Source organism: Staurois parvus, unplaced genomic scaffold (genome assembly GCF_062004578.1).
Source record: "Staurois parvus isolate SC_StPar_1 unplaced genomic scaffold, SC_StPar_1.0 ptg001200l, whole genome shotgun sequence".
NCBI lineage: Eukaryota > Metazoa > Chordata > Amphibia > Anura > Ranidae > Staurois > Staurois parvus.
Window position 1 is genome coordinate 45,462 of NW_028318996.1, and position 13,698 is coordinate 59,159.

The 13,698-nt window shown below is 45.5% G+C and overlaps 1 protein-coding gene across 3 annotated transcripts in view; it reads left to right on the top strand.

Annotated features, from left to right (window-relative positions):
• The first annotated feature begins 26 nt into the window (after positions 1-26).
• CDC42 (cell division cycle 42) overlaps positions 27-13,698 on the top strand; it is a 56,398-nt gene continuing 42,726 nt past the window's right edge. For 2 of the 3 annotated variants that reach the window (XM_089660046.1, XM_089660044.1), the window contains exon 1: positions 27-163. The gene's annotated coding sequence lies outside the window, so the exon portion shown is untranslated. Of the gene's footprint in view, positions 207-13,698 lie in introns of all 3 variants that reach the window. The other variant, XM_089660045.1, reaches the window with a different exon arrangement.

Consider the following 13,698-nt stretch of genomic DNA (forward strand, 5'->3'; position numbering starts at 1 on the left):
AAGAAATATGGCCGCCATGGCGTCTCTTCATTGACTTTAATGCGGCGCTTTAGTCCACTGGAGCGGGGTGACGTAATGACGCCGTGCTCTGCCCCTGCCTGCCAGCTGAGGAAACCCTGTGCAGAGCTGCCAACGCCCGGTGAGGAGACGGGGAGAGAGTGAGGTGAGCGGCCGCCGGGGTGCTCGGGCAACCGGAGAGTGGGCGGGTGAGAAGCAGGAGAGCGGCGTGTGGCTAACGGTGTGTGTGAAGGTAGAGGCGGCTCCGGACATGACTGGGGCCCTGAGGAAGGTCCGGGCTAGCGAGGTCCCCCGCCCTTCCCACTCCGACCACACACGGCTCCGGGGACGGGGCACCGGAATCTGTGATCGGCCTGGGGGGCTGAGGAGGGAGAGAGGGGCGCTGGTCACCCCGCAGTGGGTGTGTCACTGATCACCGACACCCCATATCCGGGGGGGAGGGGAGAGGCCTGGGGGCATCCACACAGCCAGCATCACAGAGATCATCGTGTAGATACAGGAAGGATAGGGATCATGGCCTGTATACAGGAAGGATAGGGATCATGGTGTGTTTACAGGAAGGATAGGGATCATGGTGTGTTTACAGGAAGGATAGGGATCATGGTGTGTTTACAGGAAGGATAGGGATCATGGTGTATATACAGGAAGGATAGGGATCATGGTGTATATACAGGAAGGATAGGGATCATGGTGTGTATACAGGAAGGAAAAGGATCATGGCGTGTATACAGGAAGGATAGGGATCATGGTGTGTATACAGGAAGGATAGGGATCATGGCGTGTGTATACAGGAAAGATAGGGATCATGGCGTGTGTATACAGGAAAGATAGGGATCATGGCGTGTGTATACAGGAAGGATAGGGATCATGGCGTGTGTATACAGGAAGGATAGGGATCATGGCGTGTGTATACAGGAAGGATAGGGATCATGGCGTGTGTATACAGGAAGGATAGGGATCATGGCGTGTGTATACAGGAAGGATAGGGATCATGGCGTGTGTATACAGGAAGGATAGGGATCATGGCGTGTGTATACAGGAAGGATAGGGATCATGGCGTGTGTATACAGGAAGGATAGGGATCATGGCGTGTGTATACAGGAAGGATAGGGATCATGGCGTGTGTATACAGGAAGGATAGGGATCATGGCGTGTGTATACAGGAAGGATAGGGATCATGGCGTGTGTATACAGGAAGGATAGGGATCATGGCGTGTGTATACAGGAAGGATAGGGATCATGGCGTGTGTATACAGGAAGGATAGGAATCATGGGGTGTTTACAGGAAGGATAGGGATCATGGCGTGTATTTACAGGAAGGATAGGGATCATGGCGTGTGTATACAGGAAGGATAGGGATCATGGCGTGTGTATACAGGAAGGATAGGGATCATGGCGTGTGTATACAGGAAGGATAGGGATCATGGCGTGTGTATACAGGAAAGATAGGGATCATGGCGTGTGTATACAGGAAAGATAGGGATCATGGCGTGTGTATACAGGAAAGATAGGGATCATGGCGTGTGTATACAGGAAAGATAGGGATCATGGCGTGTGTATACAGGAAAGATAGGGATCATGGCGTGTGTATACAGGAAAGATAGGGATCATGGCGTGTGTATACAGGAAAGATAGGGATCATGGCGTGTGTATACAGGAAGGATAGGGATCATGGCGTGTGTATACAGGAAGGATAGGGATCATGGCGTGTGTATACAGGAAGGATAGGGATCATGGCGTGTGTATACAGGAAGGATAGGGATCATGGCGTGTGTATACAGGAAAGATAGGGATCATGGCGTGTGTATACAGGAAAGATAGGGATCATGGCGTGTGTATACAGGAAAGATAGGGATCATGGCGTGTGTATACAGGAAAGATAGGGATCATGGCGTGTGTATACAGGAAAGATAGGGATCATGGCGTGTGTATACAGGAAAGATAGGGATCATGGCGTGTGTATACAGGAAGGATAGGGATCATGGCGTGTGTATACAGGAAAGATAGGGATCATGGCGTGTGTATACAGGAAAGATAGGGATCATGGCGTGTGTATACAGGAAAGATAGGGATCATGGCGTGTGTATACAGGAAAGATAGGGATCATGGCGTGTGTATACAGGAAAGATAGGGATCATGGCGTGTGTATACAGGAAGGATAGGGATCATGGCGTGTGTATACAGGAAGGATAGGGATCATGGCGTGTGTATACAGGAAGGATAGGGATCATGGCCTGTGTATACAGGAAGGATAGAGATCATGGCGTGTGTATACAGGAAGGATAGGGATCATGGCGTGTGTATACAGGAAGGATAGGGATCATGGCGTGTGTATACAGGAAGGATAGGGATCATGGCGTGTGTATACAGGAAGGATAGGGATCATGGCGTGTGTATACAGGAAGGATAGGGATCATGGCGTGTGTATACAGGAAGGATAGGGATCATGGCGTGTGTATACAGGAAGGATAGGGATCATGGCGTGTGTATACAGGAAGGATAGGGATCATGGCGTGTGTATACAGGAAGGATAGGGATCATGGCGTGTGTATACAGGAAAGATAGGGATCATGGCGTGTGTATACAGGAAAGATAGGGATCATGGCGTGTGTATACAGGAAGGATAGGGATCATGGCGTGTGTATACAGGAAGGATAGGGATCATGGCGTGTGTATACAGGAAGGATAGGGATCATGGCGTGTGTATACAGGAAGGATAGGGATCATGGCGTGTGTATACAGGAAGGATAGGGATCATGGCGTGTGTATACAGGAAGGATAGGGATCATGGCGTGTGTATACAGGAAGGATAGGGATCATGGCGTGTGTATACAGGAAGGATAGGGATCATGGCGTGTGTATACAGGAAGGATAGGGATCATGGCGTGTGTATACAGGAAGGATAGGGATCATGGCGTGTGTATACAGGAAGGATAGGGATCATGGCGTGTGTATACAGGAAGGATAGGGATCATGGCGTGTGTATACAGGAAAGATAGGGATCATGGCGTGTGTATACAGGAAGGATAGGGATCATGGAAGGATAGGGATCATGGTGTGTATACAGGAAGGATAGGGATCATGGTGTGTATACAGGAAGTTGGCGGCGTGCGCGTGGCAGGGATGGGGGATGATGGCGGCGTGTGGGAGGGATGGGGGATGATGGCGGCATGCGCGTAGGAGGGATGGGGGAAGATGGGAAGATGGCGGCGTGCACGCGGGAGGGATGGGGGATGATGGCGGCGTGCGCGCGGGAGGGATGGCGGAAGATGGGAAGATGGCGGCGTGCACGCGGGAGGGATGGGGGATGATGGCGGCGTGCGCGCGGGAGGGATGGCGGAAGATGGGAAGATGGCGGCGTGCACGCGGGAGGGATGGGGGATGATGGCGGTGTGCGCGCGGGAGGGATGGCGGAAGATGGGAAGATGGCGGCGTGCACGCGGGAGGGATGGGGGATGATGGCGGCGTGCGCGCGGGAGGGATGGCGGAAGATGGGAAGATGGCGGCGTGCACGCGGGAGGGATGGGGGATGATGGCGGCGTGCGCGCGGGAGGGATGGCGGAAGATGGGAAGATGGCGGCATGCACGCGGGAGGGATGGGGGATGATGGCGGTGTGCGCGCGGGAGAGATGGCGGAAGATGGGAAGATGGCGGCATGCACGCGGGAGGGATGGGGGATGATGGCGGTGTGTATACGGGAAGGGGATCTTGGGGCTTAGTGAGTATATGGGATGGTGATTGGGGGGGGGGCAGTGTTCCCCTGTGGTGCAAAGTTGATCAGTTGGTTTAGTCTGGTATTTGGGGTGCAGTGATTATAGGGGGCACTGTGTTTTAGGGGTGCAATTTGTCTTTAAGAGAAGGTATAAGGGGGACTAGGGTGTGCATTGACATTTGGGGTGTAGGGAGGTTGCAGTGTCCAGAATGGTAATATTTTGGGGTGTGTTGGACTCCGTATGGTGGGCTGAGTTCAGTGTCGGTGATCGGGGGGCTCGGTGTGTGTTAGTGATGGGGATGTTTTGTGTCCAGGGCACCAATTGCAGTGTAGGATTTGTGATATGAGAGGAGGGTGTGTCTCCTGATTGGAGATATTTGAGACATAAGTTGTATTTGTACAAAGATGTGATGCTGCTTTTCCCCCACCTGTAGATGGGACAGATTTGTACTTCGTATTCTGGGGTGCACTGTACATCCACAGGGAAATCTGGAGTTCTTCATGGCAGCTGACGATCGTATTAATGCATACGGGCCCATAGATTACAGGGACGGTGCTTCCTTCCATTGGTGATCCCAGGGCACTGTGAGTTGTTGGGGGTCTGGCACCCTGTGGTACTCTAGTTCATGTGGGACCACAAATCCCAGCATATAAGAGAAGGCCCCAGGGGTGTGTAATGCCTCATCAGTGGGGGGGATTGCTTCTCTGTGTGGTGATGGGTGCAGTCTGTGGATAGGCTGGTGGTATGGGGTGACAAGTTGTGGCTGCAGTGATTCTGTCCCATTGTGCTCGTCCTTTCACTTGCACAGAGTCTGTACTGTTAATATTGACATGATTGAATACATTGAGAGCTGTGATGATCAAATAGACTATGAAAGGATGTTGGCTTTAGGGGGATGGGGAGCAGGGCGGAAATGCAGCAGGGAGGAGGCTGGGGAGGAAGGAGGAGGGGCCAGGTCCTATAGTAAGCTGTCACCCAGCATCCACAGATGCACGAAATCAGGACATTTCACTGAAACTACATCTTCTGATTCCTCCAATTCCGGGAGCAGCCAGTGCTGTACAGAATGTGCCGTGTTCTCAGCTAGGCAGCAGTCATGCAGCACGTAGCTCCAGTATATACTCAGAGAAGATTGCCTTGTTCTAAGCATCTGCGCCTTACATCCAGAATGTAGACTTGACAGATCTGTGGTTCTGTAGAAATAAACTGTAGCACATTTGTGTATTTGATCTTTAGATGCTCTCCCTTAGAGGATGTTTCCCATGAATCCTAGCAGCATAGGGGTTCACATTTGAGAAAAGATTGCATATGGGGGAGATGTATTCTGTTGGAATTTGGCTGCTGAAGTTTTTTTCAAAGTCTTTTTTTCAGTTCAACTTCCTTTCAGCCACTCCTCATTTCTTGTTCATAGTTTCAAGTGACTTCAACATCCTTTGAGGCTTGTGGGTAGGGCGAAATGTAAGGTTTGTACTGTTACCTAAGAGTGCAATTTGTCTTGTATGTCAAGAAATCTAAAAGCTAGGTTTGTTAAAGAAATCTGTAAACCCCACATTTCCTATTTCTGATGTACCGTGTACTTCTATGGAATAGTGTTCTGTTCTCTTTTTTTTTTGTATTCTTTTGTGTGAAACCTCTGTTGTTCCTGCCCATCCCTCTGCTTTCCTATCACAAACTGACCACACTAGGCATGAGAGCACAGCATGGTCCGTTCTCTAGCTGTGCTGGAAACTCACTGCTTTCCTTCAGTCCCAGTTCATGATGAAGCAAACACTTTGTGGATTAGATAAGATCCGAAAGGCGTAGATTCGCATGTCGTCTGAAAAAAACATTGTTTGCTATGAAAGCCATTCACATCAATTCTGATCTGGCTAAAAAAAAAAAGGATCCTGTGCGAGTTTAGTGCGGGTTTGGATCGAATTTTATTTCCGGTTTTGCCAAACCTCAGAAATTGCATTTAATTTGCTTTACATTTGCATTGTGAAATTGCACCAGATTCATACTGCATCAGTGTAAGCCTCAATGATCAGACTTGAAACATCGACCACCCCTCCCCATTCCTGTACAGCCATTCACTGGGAAGACCAGTGTTCTGTTTCTTCTGCCTCATCTCTAAGCAGCTGAGAATGGAGGTTTCGTGATCACTTATAAGAAGGGGGGACGTGTGTGTGTTTTTTTTTTTTTTTTTTTGTTTTGTTTTTTTGTTTTTTTTTGTATACACATGTTTTGCCTTTTTTTACTTTTTTTTTTTTTTTTTTGAACTGTATGGGTTGTTTTGTAAGGTGAGGGTTTACATCTACGTTAGGCATTTACAACTGAAAGTATAGGGTCTCCCGCATGATTTTTGGCGTCATGACTTGGAGAAAAGGGTAGACCCCAGTCAGATGGGCTGCTTTGTGTAGGTGCGGGTAAGCACTTCCTCTGCATGTGTCAGCACTCTGTATTTTAGCCTCATAAACACTGGACAGTTAGCTTCAGCTTGTTTGTATACTCTTCAGAGATGCCGTCCCTTGATGTCTGTCTGCATAGCTGGGCAGAGGTCCTGATCACATATAAATCGCTGGGGTGAGTGGTTACATGAGAAGAGCGGCCATTGATTTAAAGGCTTTCTCCACTTTTAGCCCCATATTACACCCATGATGGCAGGCGGGGATTCCCCCTTGTAGTTCTCGGTGGACTATGAGTGTGCTGATCAGTGCAGTCCTAGATTAATGACTCCTCTGCAGCTCTAACAGAAACCAGTGTCTGTAGGAGTCGGACATTGCACCCCAATCCACTGATCTCATTTATCTCCAAAAGACTTGCATTTTTTTATCCTTGAAGATGAACTTAGCCTTTGCAAAGGGTACAAACGTGGCCGCAGCTGTCTGCACACACACTGTATGCCTGAAGCTAATTTTCCCTCTGATGAGAACAGCTGATTCTTGCTGGCTGCTGCCATTGTGAATTCTAATGATCAGAATACAGGATTTATGCAGCCCCGACCGTGCGCAGTGTTTTATAAAATGAAGGGAGACCATACAATGACATTTCAAGACGAGGATTAGGAGGGCCCTAATGTAGCATTTCACCTTGATATGTGAAAGTCTTCTCAGAAACACTGAAGTAGATTGTGGCCCTGTTCACATCTGGGCGTTCTCTGGCAGAAATGACATGATTCTGCCCACGATCCCAAGGTGCTCTGATGAAAAATGATGAATTGCACCTCAGGATTTTGAATGCCATTCATTTTCAGTGGTACTTAAACACAGTACAGGTCTCCTGCGATTTTCACCCAAGAGAAGCTCCTGCTTCACGTGGTGCAGTTTGCCAGGATTGTAGTGCGATTTATCGCAGCAGAACTGCATCACGTGTAGGTGTCATTGAAAATGATTGGCACCCGATTCTATCCCAGATCACAAACACTCAGATGTGAACGAGGCCTCAATCTTGGTAAGATCATGCTTTATTCTAAGGTGTCATTCACACGGGTTCAAGGCTGTACACAGCCCAGACCATCATATTTCTTTGGCAGGTATGACTAGGTGTTTGCAGTTGGCTATGGACAGGAAGCCTGTTCAAATTGACAGGCTGACATTGTTCGCAGCTGTTTGCATGTAATTGCACAAGGAGCAATCAATTATATGTGATTAGACATAGATGAGCGGCTCTGTATGCCGATCGTTCACGTTCAGCACCGCTTATCTGTTTCTAAGAGTAGGCAATCCATTCTTTGTGATTTACATGCAGACAGATGCTGAGCCTCTCAGCCTGTCATTGAATTGTACTGGCTGTGTAATCGATGGAAAACTGGCTGTACGCATCACAGAAATACGCTGATCTGGGTGGTATATGGCCTTGAACCACCCTGTCAATCCAGGCCTTGAGCGGAAACTAGCCACTCAAGTTATATTGATTAGGCAGATCAATATTTGTTTTAAGTTGCTTGTGTTGGCCGGAATTCTGCTTAACCACTTTCCCTCCAGAGGATTTACCCCCCTCCTCAGCAGGCCATTTTTTGCGATATGGTGCTGTGTTACTTTAACTGGTAATTGCTCGGTCATGCAGCACTGCACCCAAGTGAAATTTATGTTACACACACAGTGCTTTCTTTCGGTGGTATTTGATCGCCTGTGCATTTTTGCTTTTTTTTTATTATTTTGCGTTATAAAAAAAAAAAACAATTTTGTGGAAAAAAAACTTTGCTATTAAGCATGTCCAGTGGCAGTATATATACTGGAATTTTAGTGTTTGTGGTTTTTTTTCTTTTTTTTTTTAACTAGTAATGGTGGCGATCAGTGACTTATAGCAGGACTGCTGCTGGCATTCTAAAACTGGGGGGGAACTGTCTTGGTGTCACTGACATCCTTAGTGACACAAATACAGTGATCAGTGCTAATAAAAAGCATTGACACTGTACTAATGGCACTGAGCAAAAAAGGGTTAACATGTTTTACTATGGGGGCTGTGTGTGTGTTTCACTGTAAGCATACTAGTTTGTTTGGCTCTGCTATTCAGACCCATACAAAGTGTGCAGGAGCTGACAAGGGAGAGATCTATATTGTTTACATACAGGTCTCTCCCCTGTCCAAAATCCTTGGAGATCACCGGTTGCCGGCGGGGACCTGGTGATTGACAGCCAAGGCCGCAAATCTGTGCGCATCCCCTATCTGGAACTGCAGAATCGTGTGTGTGAGATTTTATGCACCCGTGCTGCCCTGTAGCGGTATTTCTGCTATAGGGCGGCGTGCAATATATGAATGGATTCATTTTTGATTCCATTTTTTTGCTCTGACAGTACAAAATCTGTGTGTGTGATTTCATTTTGATTTATTTTTTCTAGATCTGCTTTTTTGATGTAGTCCATTTGTTCATCACGTTTTTTTTTTTTTTTTTTCCTTTAATCCAGGGTGTCTTTGAAGTTATTGTTTTGTGGAATTTTAGTTTTCCTCTATTCTGGCACTTCCTTTGTTAAGGGTGATATATTCACGAATTGCCTTTCAATGGTACAGTGGTGTTGTCACCCTCACTGAGCGCACGGTGTCTTGGGCCACTATGCCTACTAACAGTATGCCTGCAAGCCTATGCTGGTAATAGGAGGAGGAGGAGAGTGAGTGGAATTTTGTGAGTGAGCAACTAGCATTACCTGTAATGGTGCATTTACTGCCATTGACTGTTCTAACCATCCTGCACAGAGCAACTCGGGAAGGAGTCACATGACTGCTAAAAACATAAGCAAATCAATTTGTCTTTGGAAATTGCCTTGTCTCCATTGTATTATGGATTTCCATCTTCTTAACTAATTGTGCTGGTATACTTCTATTTGAGGACACCAACCTATCTGGTCATTGTAACTTTTTTTCTTTAACAGCTCTGTTAATGGGCGCATGTTCCCATTGGGTGTAGGGGCACTCAGCTGACCATTGCAATAGTAGAACTATATTAGGGGACACTTGTGATCAGCCTGTAGGGTCATTTTCTTTCCCCAATTAACCTAAAACCTGTGTGCCAGGGTGGGCATGCAACATTTTCAGTGACATGCAGAAGATCGTGGTAAAGGACCATGAGGTTACAAAATTATTGGAAAGTGTGGTTTGTAAAGGATTTTTTGGAGAAAATAAGGCTGAATTTGTGTTCAGGATACAACCAGATCTACCAAAAAGCCAAAGCACGGAACCCTAAATGAGAGTAATTAAAACATTATTTTTCTGATCTGTAATCGGAGCAATAGCCCAGGAGCAGCTTAAAGTGTAACTAAACCCAGGACCCTGCATTCACTATATCTGGGTGCCCACAGTATTCAGAACATGGAAATGCAATTTTAGTAAAAAAAACTAAATATCTTTTCTCATCAGCAGTATATAGCAGACTTGTGACTTCTATCAGTGTCCAGCTGAGCACAGGTTAAAGCTTGTAGGAGGAGTTTTCAGTCTGCACTGACTGTCCATTGAGGCTGCATAACTCCTGACCCTCTGTTTGGAAAGTGCTGATTTGTTTTGTCTTGTGCTGATCACATGCCCCCTTCTAAATTAAAACTCTAGCAGTATACACTAAACTGAGCATGTGCCGAGTGACTCCTAGAGCTCTGTACTATCAGCAGATGGGGACAGTAGAAGCAGAGGATCAGAGAAGACAGGATCAACCTTTTTACACAATGCATAGGATTAACCCCTTAGGTTCCACAGTGAGTATAACAAGCATGCATTACTGCATATACAGACTGATTTTACTGTTGTGGGTTTAGTAGTAATTTAAACAGGCTCACTAAAGGAAGGGAAATGTCCCCAATGGGAGCCGAGACTGCAAACAAAATGTTTACATTTATGAATGTTTAGAACAGCAATGGGCAAACTACGGCCCGCGGAGCTAGGCTCCCGCTAGGCTCCTCTCACAGTCCGCCCTGAAGACCGGGTGTAGCATGAAAATCTGTCTCCTATGAGGATCTGTCCCCCTCGACGTATCTGCGCATGTGCCGGAGATCGCCGATCAGCTGCTAATGCCTGAAACTGGCACATGCGCAGATACGTCGAGGGGGACAGATCCTCATAGGAGACAGATTTTCATGCTACACCGGAACGGCGCGGGAAAACGGCGAGAGGAACGTGCGGAGCAAAGGTAAGTGAATTGACACAGGGGGGACTTGGGGACTTACTATAGGGGGGATGAATTACTATATGGGGGATGAATTACTATAGGGGGGATGAATTACTATATGGGGGATGAATTACTATATGGGGGATGAATTACTATAGGGGGGATGAATTACTATAGGGGGGATGAATTACTATAGGGGGGATGAATTACTATAGGGGGGATGAATTACTATATGGGGGATGAATTACTATATGGGGGATGAATTACTATGCTTACTATGGGGGAATATTACTATACTTACTATGGATGACACATACACATCATTCATCTACTCTTGGTCCAGCCCCGGGGTCCAATATATGAGCCCATTGCGGCCCTCAAGTCAAAAAGTTTGCCCACCCCTGGTTTAGAACCACTTTCTGTATTAGTCTCCATAAGTGGTCTACAATGCTGTCTCCGCAATTTATTTTGGGTGAGATGCAGACTGTAATGTCTGACATACAGATGGTCTCTACAGCAGCCTTTGTAAATGTGGGATCTATGGCTTCCTCCAGAGGTTGATAAGGGTTCCCTGAGCAATTTGTGCTTTCAGAGAAGGAACTACTGACAACAATGTTCATTTTGGCTAACTGGTAAGACCGGCCATAGACTGTTTGCATCTCACCTGGTTCAGCAGGAGATTCAACTTGGGTACGACCAGCCTGCTTGATTCACCTGTGATTATTTCTAGCGACTGTTATAGCTGCTAGCAATAAAAACCCAGCGGGGATGGCTTCCCATGGTTGCGGGAGAGAAATCTGCACCTTCTATTGCCTGCATAGGTGTGGGGTTCTTCTCAGTGACAACAAGAGTAAGGAGCATTCTTCTCAGTGGCCATCACAGTAATGTAGACATTAGAAGAGGTTCCTGGGGAAGTTATTTCAAGGGTTCCCCCATGTTAAAAAGGTTGGGTTCTCCAGAGTATGCAGATCTATGTGAAACACAATTTTGGCAATATGAACTAGAATGTAAGAATGTTGAAGGCACTTATAAAGTTAATTCCATTTAAATACTGGCCAAAAAAAAACCCCATTTGTGTAAGAGGAAGAAACTCAGTAGTTTATTATCCTCCGTTTTGATGACAACAGGGAAGACCTTGTGTCTTGTGGAAGACGTCAGATTGGAGTATCTCTCTTTTACTGAAATAAGTTGCTGTACCACCCTCTTCCTCCCTGGTGGTCTGATTATGTCAATATTTTTGAATGTCAAAGCGGTACATTGTTTTGCATGGAAATTTGTTTTTATATTGTAGGCCTGTAATTCTTAGGAATAACTCACTTAAATCAATCCAAACAAGAGTCTAGTAAACATCCCGGGTATGATAAAGTTTGAAACACAAAATTATAATAAATAATTATAAAAAATAATACATTTAATTCAATAATGTAATCAAATCAAAAACGCTGAAATTTGAAATGGAGCACAAAGTTCACACATCACTGAGCTCAGTCGCAGAATTGTCACCGTCGTCACTTTCAGTGTCTGATGACGAATTTCCCCACGAATCACTATCGCTCAATTCTGCAAGTGATTTTAATTCACTATTGCTGTTTTCTAGCTGGTCTAAAACTGCTTTTGTCCCAACGGGACGCTTTTTGGATGCCATGGACGTTCTCCCAGGCAGAAAAAAAGTGCAGGCAGGGCACAGGACAAAGCACTAGGGACAAAATTTAGGTGAAATGGTTTGATTCAGTAATGTAATCCTAACAAATTACGATGTATTGTGTGTGTGTCATCTGTCATACTTTTTTTTGAATCTCCCACCGGTTCCGCCTCCCTGCGCCGCAGCGCTTGCAGAGAAGGGAACCCGGAAGACGGTTGCCGACATCGGCCGGAGGACATGGGGGGGGATTGCATATATGTACTGCAGTCATCCTTAGAGATGTGAAGATGTTTCTTTTGCACATGGGTGCATTATTCAGTACAACATAACTGGTGCTTTGTACAGCCGGCCATATAAATGGATGGCTGCAGGTGGATGTACTCAGCTATGTACTGCTATATGTATAAAGCAGCGAATGTGCACAGATCTTGAACCCAGACTACCTGCTTTTGGACGCTCTGTGAGCATTAGTGGTGCACCGAAATAAAAATTCTGGTGCCGAACCGAAAATTCAGAATGCGCTTGGTCAAAAACTGAAATGGATGGTTTTTAAAAATGTGTATTTTTTTTATAGCGTATAATTGTAATGTATGTGACTTTTTTATTATGAATTTAAATTAATATGAATTTAAAAAATGCAGTCTAGTAACATGATATAACTTTTATTGAAAGTAACACAAAAAATGTCCAGAGAATAAAATGAAAATATAAAATTAAAAAAATTAAATCTGCTGCACAGTAATAAAAATCCCAAAAAGGGCAAAAAATAGAATGGTAAGAGCCTCTATGTTTATGTAGACTTTTCTCTTTTATTAATTAATTATTGTGCAATACAATAAATGGAACTACCCAACAGAATGGCAAAAGGCCTCTAATCTGTCTCATATAAATGAAAATAGTAACTATTTTCCTTTTAAACTGCAAAGTTACTGTGCAAAACGGGAACTAAAACAGAATGGCAGAAGGCCGTTCTTTTGTTTCATGTAAACATATTCATTTAAATAAATTATTGTGCAACATAACAGAATTAACCAACGACCATGACTATACCCAAGGGTCTGGGGCGGCTAGCAAGTTAAACGCCTTGCGGGGACGCATGAGTGGGCAGCCATTTTTTTTGTGTGTGTGTGTGTCAGAGCGGCTATTAGAGGATGGCTGTGGGAGGTCCTTAGCAGCCATTTTTCCCATAGCCAGTGGCCCGATTGGGATAGTTTTCGGCCACCGAAATTTTGGTGCATCCCTAGTGGGCATGCACCACATAGCTGTGTACAGCTACCTGCCACCAGTCATGTCTATAGTCAACTGTACGCTTTACAAGGAGCTCCTAGGCAAAAAAAGACGCTAGTTCGTTTACGCTGTTCAGAATAATGCGCCCATGTGCATGAGCCTTGTTTCAATGAGAAGGCGGCTATTAATATATTAGCAGTGGAAGACTACAACTTTCTCTCTTAACAAAGTTTATTTTCTTTAAGTAAAGTAATGGTTGTCAGATCTGTTTAGAAATCTCTATAGACAACACTTTCTGAAACAGATTAGGACGTGTATTTGTCTGAAACCTGGAGCCTGGTTACTTTGAGAATAACTCTTATGATCTGCTTTTTACAAATCCACCTCAAAGCCTTCAAATGGTGCATGCATGGTGGCATTGTCCAAAGAAAATGTAGCTTTTTTTTCTTTTGTCCAGATTTCTGAGCCAATGATGAGGGACTGAACAGCTGATAATTTCACTGATATACTGTCGATATTGATTGCCCT